This window comes from Macaca thibetana, chromosome 2 (assembly GCF_024542745.1).
Source record: "Macaca thibetana thibetana isolate TM-01 chromosome 2, ASM2454274v1, whole genome shotgun sequence".
Taxonomy (NCBI): Eukaryota; Metazoa; Chordata; class Mammalia; order Primates; family Cercopithecidae; genus Macaca; species Macaca thibetana.
Window position 1 is genome coordinate 3885362 of NC_065579.1, and position 13689 is coordinate 3899050.

General features: G+C 42.1%; 1 protein-coding gene and 1 long non-coding RNA gene across 3 annotated transcripts in view; one reads left to right on the plus strand and one right to left on the minus strand.

Annotated features, from left to right (window-relative positions):
* Positions 1–13689, minus strand: part of LOC126948002 (uncharacterized) — a 30923-nt gene that overhangs the window by 12430 nt on the left and 4804 nt on the right. Inside the window, exon 3 of one of the 2 annotated variants that reach the window (XR_007723295.1) lies at positions 11972–12131. The exons of the other annotated variant lie outside the window; for it this stretch is intronic. This is a non-coding gene — a long non-coding RNA (uncharacterized LOC126948002). Of the gene's footprint in view, positions 1–11971; positions 12132–13689 lie in introns of those variants that run through there. 2 annotated transcript variants of the gene reach the window in all.
* ATP13A3 (ATPase 13A3) overlaps positions 11418–13689 on the plus strand; it is a 93970-nt gene continuing 91698 nt past the window's right edge. The window contains exon 1 of the mRNA XM_050779093.1: positions 11418–11973. The gene's annotated coding sequence lies outside the window, so the exon portion shown is untranslated. The remainder of the gene's footprint in view (positions 11974–13689) is intronic.

Sequence of the window (13689 nt, forward strand, 5' to 3'; positions counted from 1 at the left end):
ATGTCCTGGCAGAAGTATTTTTTGTGTGAGGCCCCGGTGACCTGTATGCAAGGTTGCAATTTTTGCAGTCTTTTGTGATAGTTTTTGTTTTTGTTTTCAGGCACTTATGTGTGAGAACTCTCTCTTCATAGCCTTCTCTGGCTCTATTTGTCAGTTTTTCGTTTTGTTTTGTTTTTAAACACAAGTGACTCCATTTTGATTCTTACAACTTTAACAAACTGACTCCATGCTCATATCCAGCCACATTCAAATTCCCTTCATTCTAAGAATTCCTTCAACACAATTCCTTTTACACATTACGAGGATCCAATCAAGGTTCACATATTACATTTGATTATTACATTTTGCTAGTCTATTTTATTCTGAAACCATCTCTCCAGGGTTTTGTTTTTGATTGTTTATTTTCATGATAATGACTCTTCAGAAGAGTTCAGACCATTTGTCTTTTTTTTCAATCCTGCTCCTTCTGTAAAGACCATGTCCTGCTTCTGGATTTGACTGGTTGTCCCCTGCTAGTGTTCCCTAACTTGTTCCTCTATCCCCCACATTCCTTTCAAAGGAGAAACTAGATCTAAAAGTAATTTGTGAGTTTTAATTAAGTTACAACATAATCTGGGAAGTAGTAATCCATTTTCTAGATGTTGGCTGGATTAAATGCCAATTTAGGCTGTTGGCTCTTTAGAAGACTGTCCTTGGCTTTCTAGGACTCCTTCGCCAGGGAGGATCACCTAGGAAGGGATTTGTGGTTATATAGAGACAGGTACAGGGAGAGAAAGGGACACATTTTCCCTAGCTGTGAAAGGATCAACACTGAATTTGGAATTTAGTGTGGAAGTTGACCATTTTTATTCTCTGGACTTCAGTTTCCTCATCTAAAAAATGAAATAATAATAATTTAATTTTTGATAGATTATTGGGCTCAAATGAGATAACAGATTATTATTATTATTATTATTATTATTATTATTGTAGCTCTCCATTTCTCTCAAAAGAAGTTCTGTAGTTCTTGGCAAATCTTTTTTTTTTTTTTTTTTTGAGACAGGGTCTCTCAGTCTGTCACCCAGCCTGGAGTACAGCATCACAATCACATCTCACTGCAGCTTCAACCTTCTGCGCTCAGGTGATCCTCCTGCCTCAGCCCCCCAAGTAGCTGGGACTACAGGTGTATGCCGCCGTGCCTGCCTAATTTTTGTGTTTTTTGTAGAGACAGGGGTTTTCCATGTTGCCCAGGCAGCTCTTGAACTCCTGGGCTCAAGCCATCTGCCTGCCTTGGCTTCCCAAAGTGCTGGGATTACAGGCATGAGCCACCAGCCCATCCCTAGAAAATTCTTTCTATGTAAACTAAGCTAGAAGTGACTCTGCTTTAGGAATTGATACTAAGTGCAAACATATCTTCAATTCATCTCATGTAAGTGAACCAAGTGTGAATATCTATCTATGTATCTATCTACCTAGCTATCTATCCATTATCTATCACGATGAACTTCTTTTTTTTTGGAGACAGAATTTTGCTCTGTTGCCCAGGCTGGAGTGCAGTGGCACGATCTCAGCTCACTGCAACCTTCACCTTCCAGATTCAAGCAAATCTCCTGTCTTTGCCTCCCGATTAGCTGGGATTACAGGCGCCCACCACCACATCTGGCTAATTTTTCTACTTTTAGTTGAGACAGGGTTTCACTGTGTTGTCCAGGTTGGTCTCGAACTCCCAACCTCAGATGATCTACCTGCCTTGGCCTCCCAGAGTGTTAGGATCACAGGTGTGAGCCACCGTACCTGGCCTCATAATGAACTTCCCAAGAGTTACTGAAATAGTGGTGGGGGTCAGTTTTTCAATGTTGATTTAATGCAGTAGTTCTTAGCTGGGGGTAATTTTGCCCTCCAGGGACATTGGCACTGTCTGATCACATTTTTAATCGTTATAACTAAGGAGCTGCTACTGCTATCTAGTGGGTAGAAGCCAAGGATGCTGCTAAACACCCTACAGTGCACAGGACAGCCCTAGCCCCACAACAAAGAATCATGTTGCTCAAAATGTCAATGGTGCCTAGTTAGAGAAACCTTGATTTAATGAGAGGCTCAATTAAATACTGAACCTTAGACAAGACTCCTTGACAAATCCTTTGAAAATCAGGGTTTGAGGTAACATACACCAAAATTCCATGCAATAAAATTGCAAATTATATCCATCCTGGGCCATGTAGTGAGACCCTGTCTCAACAAAAGGTCAAAAAATTAGCCAGGCATGGTGGCGTGTGCCTATAGTCCCAGCTACTTGAAAGGCTGAGATGCAAGGATGGCTTGAGCCCAGGAGGTCGAGGCTACTGCACTCCAGCCTGGGCAACAGAGTGAGACTCTGTCTCAAAAAAATTTACATATTAGGAATTGAAGTAGAAAAACAGAAAGAAAAAAATGAAGAAATGAATATGTTAATTATTTCAATTAACATAATTGCTACGGTTCAAATGAGTTTCCTCTATGGCTAAAAAGAAATCAGAATCAATTGTAGTTTTGATGATCAGAAAAGATAATTCCTAAGGATAATCGCTTTTCCCAAAATAAATTGTAGCTAAATTTTCATAATAAAGTTTTTTTATAATATGGGGAACAATGAGTGATATGTTGATGGGAGGGACAATGTTTTCAGTATTTGTGCAAAAATGTAGAAGTTCGTTCCATATAGGTATTTACTAAAGTAATTTTGATTAAAGCTATAAGGGAAATATTCAGATGAAATTTTGTTAGGGTGATTCATTGAGGGACTGTATTAATAGGATTCCACATGGAGCCTTCTCACGGTCTAATTTGATAATTCTAAATTATGGTACCCTGGGGCAGTATAAAGTTTAAGTAAAGGCACAACTGAATCATGGCCTAGAGCCTTTATTATGTTATTTTGAACCCTTTGTAAATATACTGTTTTTAAAATAATGATATTTTTGAGATATTAGTCATGCATCCTAAAAAATAAGCCTTTCAAAGTCAGTTTATGGTATATTCACTGAGTTGTGCAACCATCACCACTATCTAATTTCAGAATATTTTCATTGCTCCCAAAAGAAACCCTGTATCCATTAGTAGCCACTGCCTATTTACCCCTTTCCCGTGTTTCTGGGATCATGTCCATTTTAAGTTCTGTGTATGGTATGAGGAATGAGTCCAATTCATTCTTTTGCATATGGATATCCAGTTGTTTCAACATCATTTGTTAAAAAGATTATTCTTTTTCCCATTGAATTGTCTTCACACCCCTGTTGAAAATCAGTTCACCAGAAATGTAAGGGTTTATTTCTGGATCTTCAATTCTATTTCATTGATCTACATGCCAATTTATGCCAGTACCACACTGTCTTGATTACTGCAGTTCTGTAGTAAGTTTTAAATTTGGAAGTGAGTCCTGTAAATTTTGTCTTTGTTTAAATAATTGTTTTAGGCTGGGCACGGTGGCTCATGCCTGTAATGCCAGCACTTTGGGAGGCCAAGGTGTGGGCGGAGGGGGTGGATGACCTGAGGTCAGGAGTTCGAGACCACCCTGGTCAATATGGTGAAACCCCATGTCTACTAAATATACAAGTTAGCTGGGCATGGTGGCATGTGCCTGTAGTCTCAGCTGCTAGGGAGGCTGAGACAGGAAAATCGCTTGATGCTGGGAGGTAGAGGTTGCAGTGAGCTGAGATTGTGCCACTGCACTCCGCCTGGGTGACAGAGTGAGGCTCTGTCTCAAAAACAAAACGAAACAAAAACAATTGTTTTAGCTGTTTTTGCTCCCTTGTATCTGCAGATGAATTTTAGTTTTCTTTTTTTGCGATGTCTTTTCAAGGCGTTTGGCATCAGGTTAGTTCTGGCCTTATAGAATCACTTGGGAAGTACTTCCTCCTCTTTTTTTTTGTAACAGTTTGTGAAGAATTGGTACCAATTTTCCTTAAAATTGTGTACATTCATCAGTGGTCATCTGGTCCTGGGTTTTTCTTTGTGGGAAGTTTTTTGATTACTAATTTCATCACCTTACTTGTGTAGATCAATTTAGATTTTCTATTTCTTCTTGAGTCAGTTTTGATAGTTTGTACCTTTCTAGAAATGTATCCATTTTAGTTATCTAATTTGTTTGTAAACCACTACTTATAATATTTCTTTATCATTCTTTTCTATAAAGTCAATAATTCCTCTCTCTAACTTTTTTTTTTTTTTATTAGAGAGAGAATCTCACTATGTTGCTCAGCCTGGTTTTGAACTCCTGGGTTCAAGTAATCCTCCTACCTTGGCCTTCCAAGTGGCTGGGACTGCCCATATGACCATGCCCACCCTCCCAAGTGGCTGGGACTACAGGCCTGTACCACCAATACCTGTTTTGTTTTGTTTTTTTGAGATGAAGTCTCGCTCTGTCACCGAGGCTGGATGCAGTGGCATGATCTTGGCTCACTGCAACGTACGCCTCCTGGGTTCAAGTGATTCTCCTTCCTCAGCCTCTTGAGTAGCTGGGATTACACCACGCCTGGCTACTTTTTGTATTTTTAGTAGAGATGGGGTTTCACCATGTTGTTCAGGCTGGTCTCCAACTCCTGACCTTGTGATCCGCCAGCCTCGGCCTCCCAAAGTGCTGGGATTACAGGTGTGAGCCACCACGCCCGGTCACCAATACCTTTTTATTTTTTCCCTCCTTCCTCTCCTTCCTTTCTTTGTCACTCAAAAACATCTGAGGTCTCTTTCATTTTTGATGTTAGTAATTTGAGTCTTCTAATTTTTGGTCAGTTTAGTTAAATGTCTGTCAATTTTGTTGATATTTTCAAAGAATCAAGGTTTGGTTACACTGATTTTTTTTGGTGCTTTTTTTTATACTCTAATTTATTTCTATTCTTATCTTTATTATTTCCTTCCCTTGTAAATATACTATTAAATGTTTGTATAGTATCCCCATCATTTGGATGTGTTATAAATAATATCCCAGTTTTGCTGAATATTTTAGATATTTCTGAATATCTGCTGATATTTTAGAGCTTTAGATACCCCCACCTCCATTTTTTTTTCCCATTATTAATGATATTGGCCAGGCTCATGCCGGTAATCCCAGCACTTTGGGAGGCCAAGGCAGATGGATCACTTGAGCTCAGGAGTTTGAGACCAGCCTGGGCAACATGGAGAAACCGCATCTCTAAAAAGAAAAGAAATACATATGTGTAAACATCTCCATGTAAGCAGAATTTTCTGTTTTAGAGTTTTGTATAGGGTAGTAGTTAGTAGAAATGGCTTTGGAGCAACACCATGTCCTTCAGTTTACCCAGCTATGTGACTTTGGACAAGTTGTTTGTGTTTGGATTTCTTCATCTGTAATGTGGGAATGGTAATTTGTTCTTGGGCATCTAGGTTATGTTATAATTAGGACTGCTTTCTATCACTGAAATATCTAGGGCAGAGGATGTGAACTATTCTAAATAAACTCAATACATAAAGAAATATTTTCTATTAGTTCCTTTCTGTGAAAAATAGGGAAAGAAAATGAATACACATATGTAAGAAACCACCTCCAAAGTTCCAACATAGGTATTTCAGGAATGTGATGGTCTTTTTTTTTTCCTTTTTCAAATTGGTAACAATTTGAAAAAACCTGCAGGTGAACCACATAGACTAGAAATATGGCAAAAATTAAGAAAATGTTAGGTATGGCTTGAATGTGTAAAATATATGTAGATACTAGTCTATGTGTTATTTGACTATGTTATTGGTAAAGCTTCTAGTCAACAGTAGACTATTCGTAGTTATGTTTTTGAGGAGTCAACTTTTTTTTTTTTTTTTGGGACAGGGCCGCCTCACTCTGTGGCTGAGGCCAGTGTAATGGTTCGATCTCTACTCAATGCAACCTTGATCTCCTGGGCTCAAGCACCCTCTCACCTTAGCCTACCGAGTAGTTGGTACCACAGGTGCGCGCCACCACACCCAGCTAATTTTTTGTACATTTTATTTATTATTAATTAATTAATTTATTTTGAGACAAGAGTCTCACTCTGTCGTCCAGTGTGGAGTGCAGTGGCACCATCTCAGCTCACTGCAACTTCTGCCTCCCAGGTTCAAGCAATTCTCTTGCCTCAGCCTCCAGAGTAGCTGGGATTACAGGTCCCTGGCTAGTTTTTGTATTTTTAGTAGAGATGGGGTTTCATCATGTTGGCCAGGCTAGTCTCAAACTCCTGACCTCAGGTGATCTGTCTGCCTTGGCCTTCAAAAGTGCTGTGATTACAGGTGTGAGCCACCGCGCCAGGTCTGAGTGTTAAAACTTACACTCAGAGTTTTTAATGCATGGGGGTTGCTCCCTCAACACCCACATTGTTTAAGGGTCAACTGTATTTGTTATTGTTTTATTTATTTATTTTTCTTAAATATTTTTGATCCCTGGTTGGTTGAATCTGAGGATGCAGAACTGAGGAGGGAACATGGCTACATGTTGTCGGGGATAAAAAAGTAAATGTGACTCTGCCTTTTCTCTTGGAGCTTCAAATCAGCCTGTGAATATCTGAGCTGGTAGAGCTGGTAGAGCTGGACGAGGGTAGAGCTGAGCATAATTTTTGTTTCTAAAGGAGAGATAAAACCAAGTATCTCAGGAATCGAAAATAGCTATTAGGTACCCCTTGAAGGGATATCTGAGATCCTTAGGGTTCTCAGTCTTCTTTAAATGCAAGTATATTTTTAAAAATGAAACCAAAGTCATAAGTGTAACTAAAGGTACCCTAAAGAAATCACATTAGTTTTGAAATGATCGTGAGGAATCTACAGCATTAACGTTAGGAAACTTTTTATAAAGCCCCAAGAGGTTTCACGTTGGTTGTCTCTGCTGGTAATATGAGCTATTTAAGTGTATTTAAGGAGTGTAGTGACAAAGAGACACGTGGAATTAGCAAGATGTTTCTAGTGGGCTCCACCTTAAAGCCTTGTTCACTTTCTTTTTTTTTTTCAGATGGAGTTTTGTTCTTGTTGCCCAGGCTGGAGTGCAATGGCGTGATCTCAGCTCACCGCAACCTCTGCCTCCTGGGTTCAAGCGATTCTCCTGGTTCAGCCTCCCGAGTAGCTGCTGGGATTACAGGAATGTGCCACCACGCCTGGCTACTTCTGTATTTTTAGTAGAGACGGGGTTTCTCCATGTTGGTCAGGCTGGTCTCGCACTCCCGACTTCAGGTGATTCGCCCGCCTTGGCCTCCCAAAGTGCTGGGATTACAGGCATGAGCCAACGTGCCCAGCCAAAGCCTTGTTCACTTGCATTTTGTGGTTGCTGCTGTTGTGAAATTTGCAGAACTTCAAGCTGTTTGGACTCCATCTTCTAGGTTGAATTAGATTACAGGTAATCTCATGGTGGAGGTGTATTTTGGATCGACTCACTTTTGAAATGTTTATGAAAGAAATTCCTTGGCCTTGGGACTTCCACACTGGAGCTGGCAATCAGGATCACCTTAATTTACCTATTGCAGTGAGGCATCTCTGCTCTGAGGAAAGCAAAACAAAACAAAACAATACCAAATAGAAGAGCTAACGGTTCTGTTTTGTTTTGTTGTTTTAGAGACAGGGTCTTGCTCTATCACCGGGCTGGAATGCAGTGACATCATCATAGCTCACCGTAGCCTTGATCTCCTGGGCTCAAGAGATCCTTCTGCCTCAGCCTCCCGAGTAGCTGGGATGGGACTACAGATGCACGCCACCACACCTGGCAATTTTTTTTAGTTTTGTGGAGACGAGGTCCCATGTGAGCCACTGTGCCCCACCTTTTAAAGAAATTACCATAAGGAAGCAACTGTCTTTAGCAAATAGAAGATCATAAACATCCTTCTGGAGATCTTGAGATGTTGACTGCGGTTTATAGGGCAATGAAAATCTGCCTACCTGAGTGGGCAATGAGACGGGAGTGCCACCTGTGATCCTTCCAGGGAGCAATTCTTTCTGGTGCCAGGAGCCCAAAGGAAACTCAGTCAACCAGCTACAGATGGGCTTGCTCCGAGTTTGTTCTAGAAGTCAGAACTGCCAGCTCTGAAAATAGGTCACAAGTGACAGGCCGTCCCTGGGCTGCTCACAGGAAGTAGCTGCAAAGGTCAGGGAAAGTTTTTAACGACTATACAGGCCAGTGAATGACAGGCTTTGAGGAGCTTCTCTTCTTGGCATCTGAAACAGGCACGTGGAGGAGCTGCCTTGGAGACAGAATGACAGCTGTGGTGATGTGAGCCTGATTCCTCAGTCCCATAAAACAGATACCTTTGCAAGAAAACCATTTCTTTCTTTTTTTTCTTTTTCTTTTTTTGAGAGGGAGTCTTGCTCTGTCCCCCAGGCTGGAGTGCAGTGGTGTGATCTTGGCTCACTGCAAGCTCTGTCTCCTGGGTTCAAGCGATTCTCCTGCCTCAGCTCCCAAGTAGCTGAGATTACAGGCACCCGCCACCACACCTGGCCAATTTTTGTATTTTAGTAGAGATGGGGTTTTGCCACGTTGGCCAGGATGGCAAAAAGGCCGTTTCTATACAGAGGAATCATCTTGCAGGACTCAAGGAATGATTAAGAGGAATCTACAGCGTTAACTTTAGAAATTCGATGCAATATTCCCAAGAGGAGTTAAGGTTGGGATAAGTCATCTCTGAATTAATTTCAACCTTGAGATGTTGCGATCCTATGAAGTCACAGACATATTTCTTTTTTCTTTGTTTGAGATGGAGTCTTGCTCTGTCGCCCAAACTGGAGTGCAGTGATGTGATCTCGGCTTACCACAACCTCTGCCTCCTGGGTTCAAGCAATTCTCAGCTTCAGCCTCCTGAGTAGCTGAGATTACAGGTGCCTGCCACCATGCCTGGCTACTTTTTGTATTTTTAACAGAGATGAGGCTTCACTATGTTGGCCAGGCTGGTCTTTAACTCTTGGCCTCAGGTGATCTGCCCACCTTGGCCTCCCAAAGTGCTGGGATTACAGGTGTGAGCCACCATGCCCAGCCTCAATCCTTGCTTTACTGCTGGCTTAAGTATCACCAAGGCAGGTGATACTTAAGTCCAGATACATATTCCTATTAATACACATTTGCATGGATCATTTGTTACTGAAGTTTACGCCTTATGCTTGAGAATGCTATTTCACAGACACAATTGTTATAGTATAAATAAGAGAGTATAGTTACAATCTGGATACTATATTTTGCTTATCTTATTGGCCCAGCAACCAGCTTGACGCTGGGGACTATCAGGCTCCACATAATAACCAATGTCTCACTCCAAACAAACAGACAGGATACTATGGAGCCAGGGTCAGCAAACATTTTCTGTAAAGGGCCAGATAGTAAATATTTTGGGCCTTGTGATTCAACTCTCTGTTGTAATAAAGAAGCAGCCAGGCACTATGTAAATGAATGAGCAGGGCTGTGTTCCAGGAAAACCACAAGAACAGGCAGCCGGCTTTGGCTTGGACTTTGAGAGCGTGGACTTTGAAGCCAGGTTCAAATCCTAGCTTTCTCACCTTCTAGCTCCAACCTCAAAGAACTTCATTATCTTCTGTGTGTTTTGGTCTTTTCATCTCTAAATTAGTGATAGTACTTATCTAACAGTGCTGTTATAAAGATTAAATAAGTTCGTAAAGCACTTAAACAGTGCCTACCAGGTAGTTAAGTGCTATAGCACAGTGTGTTCCATAATTAAACAACCTCTGCCATGGGCAATATTATTCCCATTACGATTTAGATTCAAAGAAAGAAATACATGACTTAGAAGAAGGCTACGACTCAAACTCAGTTTCCCCATCTCTAATATTAATATCAGAGATTGCACTTTTCTCATCAGAGAACAAATCATTACATCAAAATGCAGGGAAATTCCCCATGACAGACTATGAGTCAGGCCTTGGCCTCTAAAGCCAAAATCTTTTTTTTTGTTTTGAGATGGAGTCTCACTTTCTTGCCCAGGCTGGAGTGCAGTGACATGATCTCGGTTCACTGCAATGTCTGCCTCTGGGTTTCAAGTGATTATTCTGCCTCAGCCTCCCGAGTGGCTGGGATTACAGGCGCCCGCCCCTATGCCCAGCTAATTTTTTGTATTTTTAGTAGAGATGGAGTTTCACCACATTGGCCAGGCTGGTCTCGAACTCCTGACCTTGTGATCCCACCTGACTCGGCCTCCCAAAGTGCTGGGATTACAGGTGTAAGCCACTGCACCTGGCCAAGCCAAAATCTTAAAGGACTACTTGTATTTCTTCTCTTCCCACCCACACAAGGAATTATTATACACAGCGGCATGCTGGGGCTGGTGTGCATTGGCTCACTAGTGCTGACTGTTAAATTTTCAGGAATTTGGGCCAGGCGTGGTGGCTCACACCTGTAATCCCAGCACTTTGGGAGGCCAAGGTGGGAGGATCTCATGAGGTCAGGAGTTCAAGACCAGCCTGGCCAACATGGTGAAGCCCCGTCTCTACTAAAAACACAAAAATTAGTCAGGTGTGGTGCCGGGCACCTGTCATACCAGTTACTCGGGAGGCTGAGGCAGGAGAATCACTTGAACCCGGGGGGCGGAGGTTGCAGTGAGCCAAGATGGTGCCATTTTACTCCAGCCTGGGCAATGAGAGCAAAACTCCATTTCAAAAACAATAAAAATAAATAAATAAATAAATAAATATTTTCAGGAATTTTGTGAAGCAGTAGGGAAACTCTTGGTAGCTTGAAACTGCCTGTGGTGGGAGCATTTACACCATTAAATTGGCAGGTGTCACACAGTCAGGGCTTTCAATCTCTTGGAGAACCAGGTTATCAGCACACTGGCCCTATGCCAGCAGTAAGCACTCCTCCAGGAGGGACCCCATATCCTAAATAGCTAGTTGGTAAACAATATTCAGTGTCATGTGAACCATCACATCCTAGGGCACCATGACCTCAGAAAAATGCCAGGCACACGCTTTTGCCTCATGGCAGAGGCAAACAGCTTTTACATGCTTTGTTTAGAGACAGAAACAAGTCAGTGATGGCCCTGGACTCTGATTTGTAGACATCTGACTAAACAGTCCTGCTCTCTGTTCCCATTCCAGTACACACACACACATATGCATGCGCGCACATGCACACACACACTGGCCTGCGTAGGTCAAGCTAAATAGGAACTGAATGGCGTAGGAGGCACTAAAAGAAAGAGAGATAGAGCTTGTTGGGCAAACGTCATAATCATAATCAAAGTACTTTATTTTCTTTTTTTGAGACAAAGTCTCCCTCTGTTGCCCAGGCTGGAGTGCAGTGGCACGATTTCGGCTCACTGCGACCTCCACCTCCCAGGTTCAAGCAATTCCCCTGCCTCGGCCTCCCAGGTAGCTGGTATTACAGGCGCATGCCACCACACCTGGCTAATTTTTGTATGTTTAGAAGGGATCGGTTTCGCCATGTTGGCCAGGCGGGTGATCCACCCTCCTCGGCCTCCCAGAGTGCTGAAATTACAGGCAGGAGCCACTGTGCCTAGCCTCAAAGTACTTTTAGTGGACAGTTTTTCTAGGAAAGGCAATGAGTTCTGTGTTTGTTTTGTTTGCTTGTTTTGCCATTTCTTAAGGTAAGGTCTTCATAATCTAAACATGTGACTTCTACCCTTTTGTGGAAGCAGCAGAGGGAATACAAACAAGGGCTGAACTCAGTCAGAGATTGTTAGACAAGACACTCCCTCGTGTGAAGTTGTGAATCTCATTTTTCTTCTCTATAAAAGGAGAATCAAAACAATTCCATTGCTAGTCTGACATCGTGGTTGTGAAAATCCATGCTATCTTGTTCTCCACTTACTCAGCATACTTTCTGACTACCGCTGTGTGCTGTGAGGGGCTGAGGATCCAGACGTGGCTGAGGAAGGTCCCGGCTCATGAGGAGGTGGAAGCCTGGGTGCTTAAACAGATAATCCAGAGTTTGGATGTGAGGTGGTGAATCACTCTGGCTTCATTTGGTTATACTGGTCAAGAGTTTGGCTCTGGAGCAACGTGTCTGGGTTTGAATCCTGGCTGTGCTTTTGGGTGAGTTATTGAACATATCTTTTTCCATTCTGTAAAATGGGATTTTTAAGCTTTCCTCAATTTCATCTGTAAGCAGAAATAGTAATAGTACCTCCTTCCTAGAATTGTTACAAAGATTAAATGAGATAATATATGTAAAGTTTCTTCCGTTTCTTCATCTGTAAAAATGAAAAGAATAGTAACCACTATTTTTAGTGTTGGCATTGTTGTGATGATTAAATGAGAGAACACATGAAAGTATTTAGAACCTTAGGAAAAAAACACGAATAAGGTAGACTCACGGAAAACACAAACACTAAATAGGTATTTATTCAAGGTTGTAAATGCAGTGAGACAAATATGCGCTAAAGAGGGATTCTTTTTGTTTTATTTTTTGAGATGGAGTCTTGCTCTATTGCCAGGATGGAGTGCAGTGGCGCGATCTCGGCTCACTGCAAACCTCCACCTCTGCGTTCAAGCGATTCTCCCACCTCAGCCTCCTGAGTGGCTGGGATTGTAGGTGCCTGCCACCACGCCTGGCTAATTTTTGTATTTTTGGTAAAGACAGGGTTTCATCATGTTGGTCAGGCTGGTCTAAACTTCTGACCTCAACTGATCCACCTGCCTCGGCCTCCCGAAGTGTTGGGATTACAGGGGTGAGCCGCCACACTCAGCTAAAGAGGGATTCTTAGCCTGGGAGTCAGGGAAGGCATTTAGAGATGATATCTGAGATTGTAAATTCATTCATTCAGTCATCCATTAGGTGCAAACATTCGAGTGTCTATCACATGCCAGGCTTCATCTAGTGCTGGGTCTATAGTGATAAACCAAACTGACTTATTCCTTACCAGAAGCATCACAAAGAGATGGTTTGGGTGGGGATGGGGGATTTCTTTTTTTTTTTTCCTGAGAGCTGAGATCTCACTATGTGGCCCAGGCTGGAGTGCAGTGCCACAATCATAGCTCACTGTAGACTCAAACTTCTGGGCTTAGGCAATCCTAGAAATCCTCCCACCTCAGCCTCCCAAGTAGCTGGGACTACAGGCACCTGCCACTGTGCCCAGGTGAGAAGGATAGTTTATGCACCCCTTTCCCATAATCCCAAAAGTCCTCATATTTACAAAAATAAACAACCGTTATTTTTTCAATCTTACATGAGTATCATGCAATCACAGCCTTGAGATAAATATAGTAACAACACAATAAAAATACTATAAATAAAAATGTATTTGCATAGCATTTACATTGTATTATAAGTAATCGAGTGATGATTTAAAGTATAGATGATGGGTTGTCATGGCTCATGCCAGTAATCCCAGCAGTTTGGGAGGCTGAAACAGGTGGATTACCTGAGGTCAGTAGTTTAAGACCAGCCTGGCCAACATGGTGAAAGCCTGTCTCTACTAAAAATACAAAAAATTAGCCGGGCGTGGTGGCGGGCACCTGTAATCCCAGCTACTCAGGAGGCTGAAGCAGGAGAAATGCTTGAACCCGGGAGGCGGAGGTTGCACTGAGCCGAGATCGTGCCACTGCACTCCAGCCTGTGTGACCGAACAAGACTCTGTCTCAAAAAAAAAAAAAAAAAAAAAGTACACGGGAGGATGTATATAGGTTAAAAGCAAATACTATACCCTTTAATCCAAGAAACTTGAGTATTTTTGGATTTTGGTAACCACAGAGGTTCTGAAACCAATTCCCTGTGGATATCGAGGGACAACTGTATGTGGATTTAAGCCC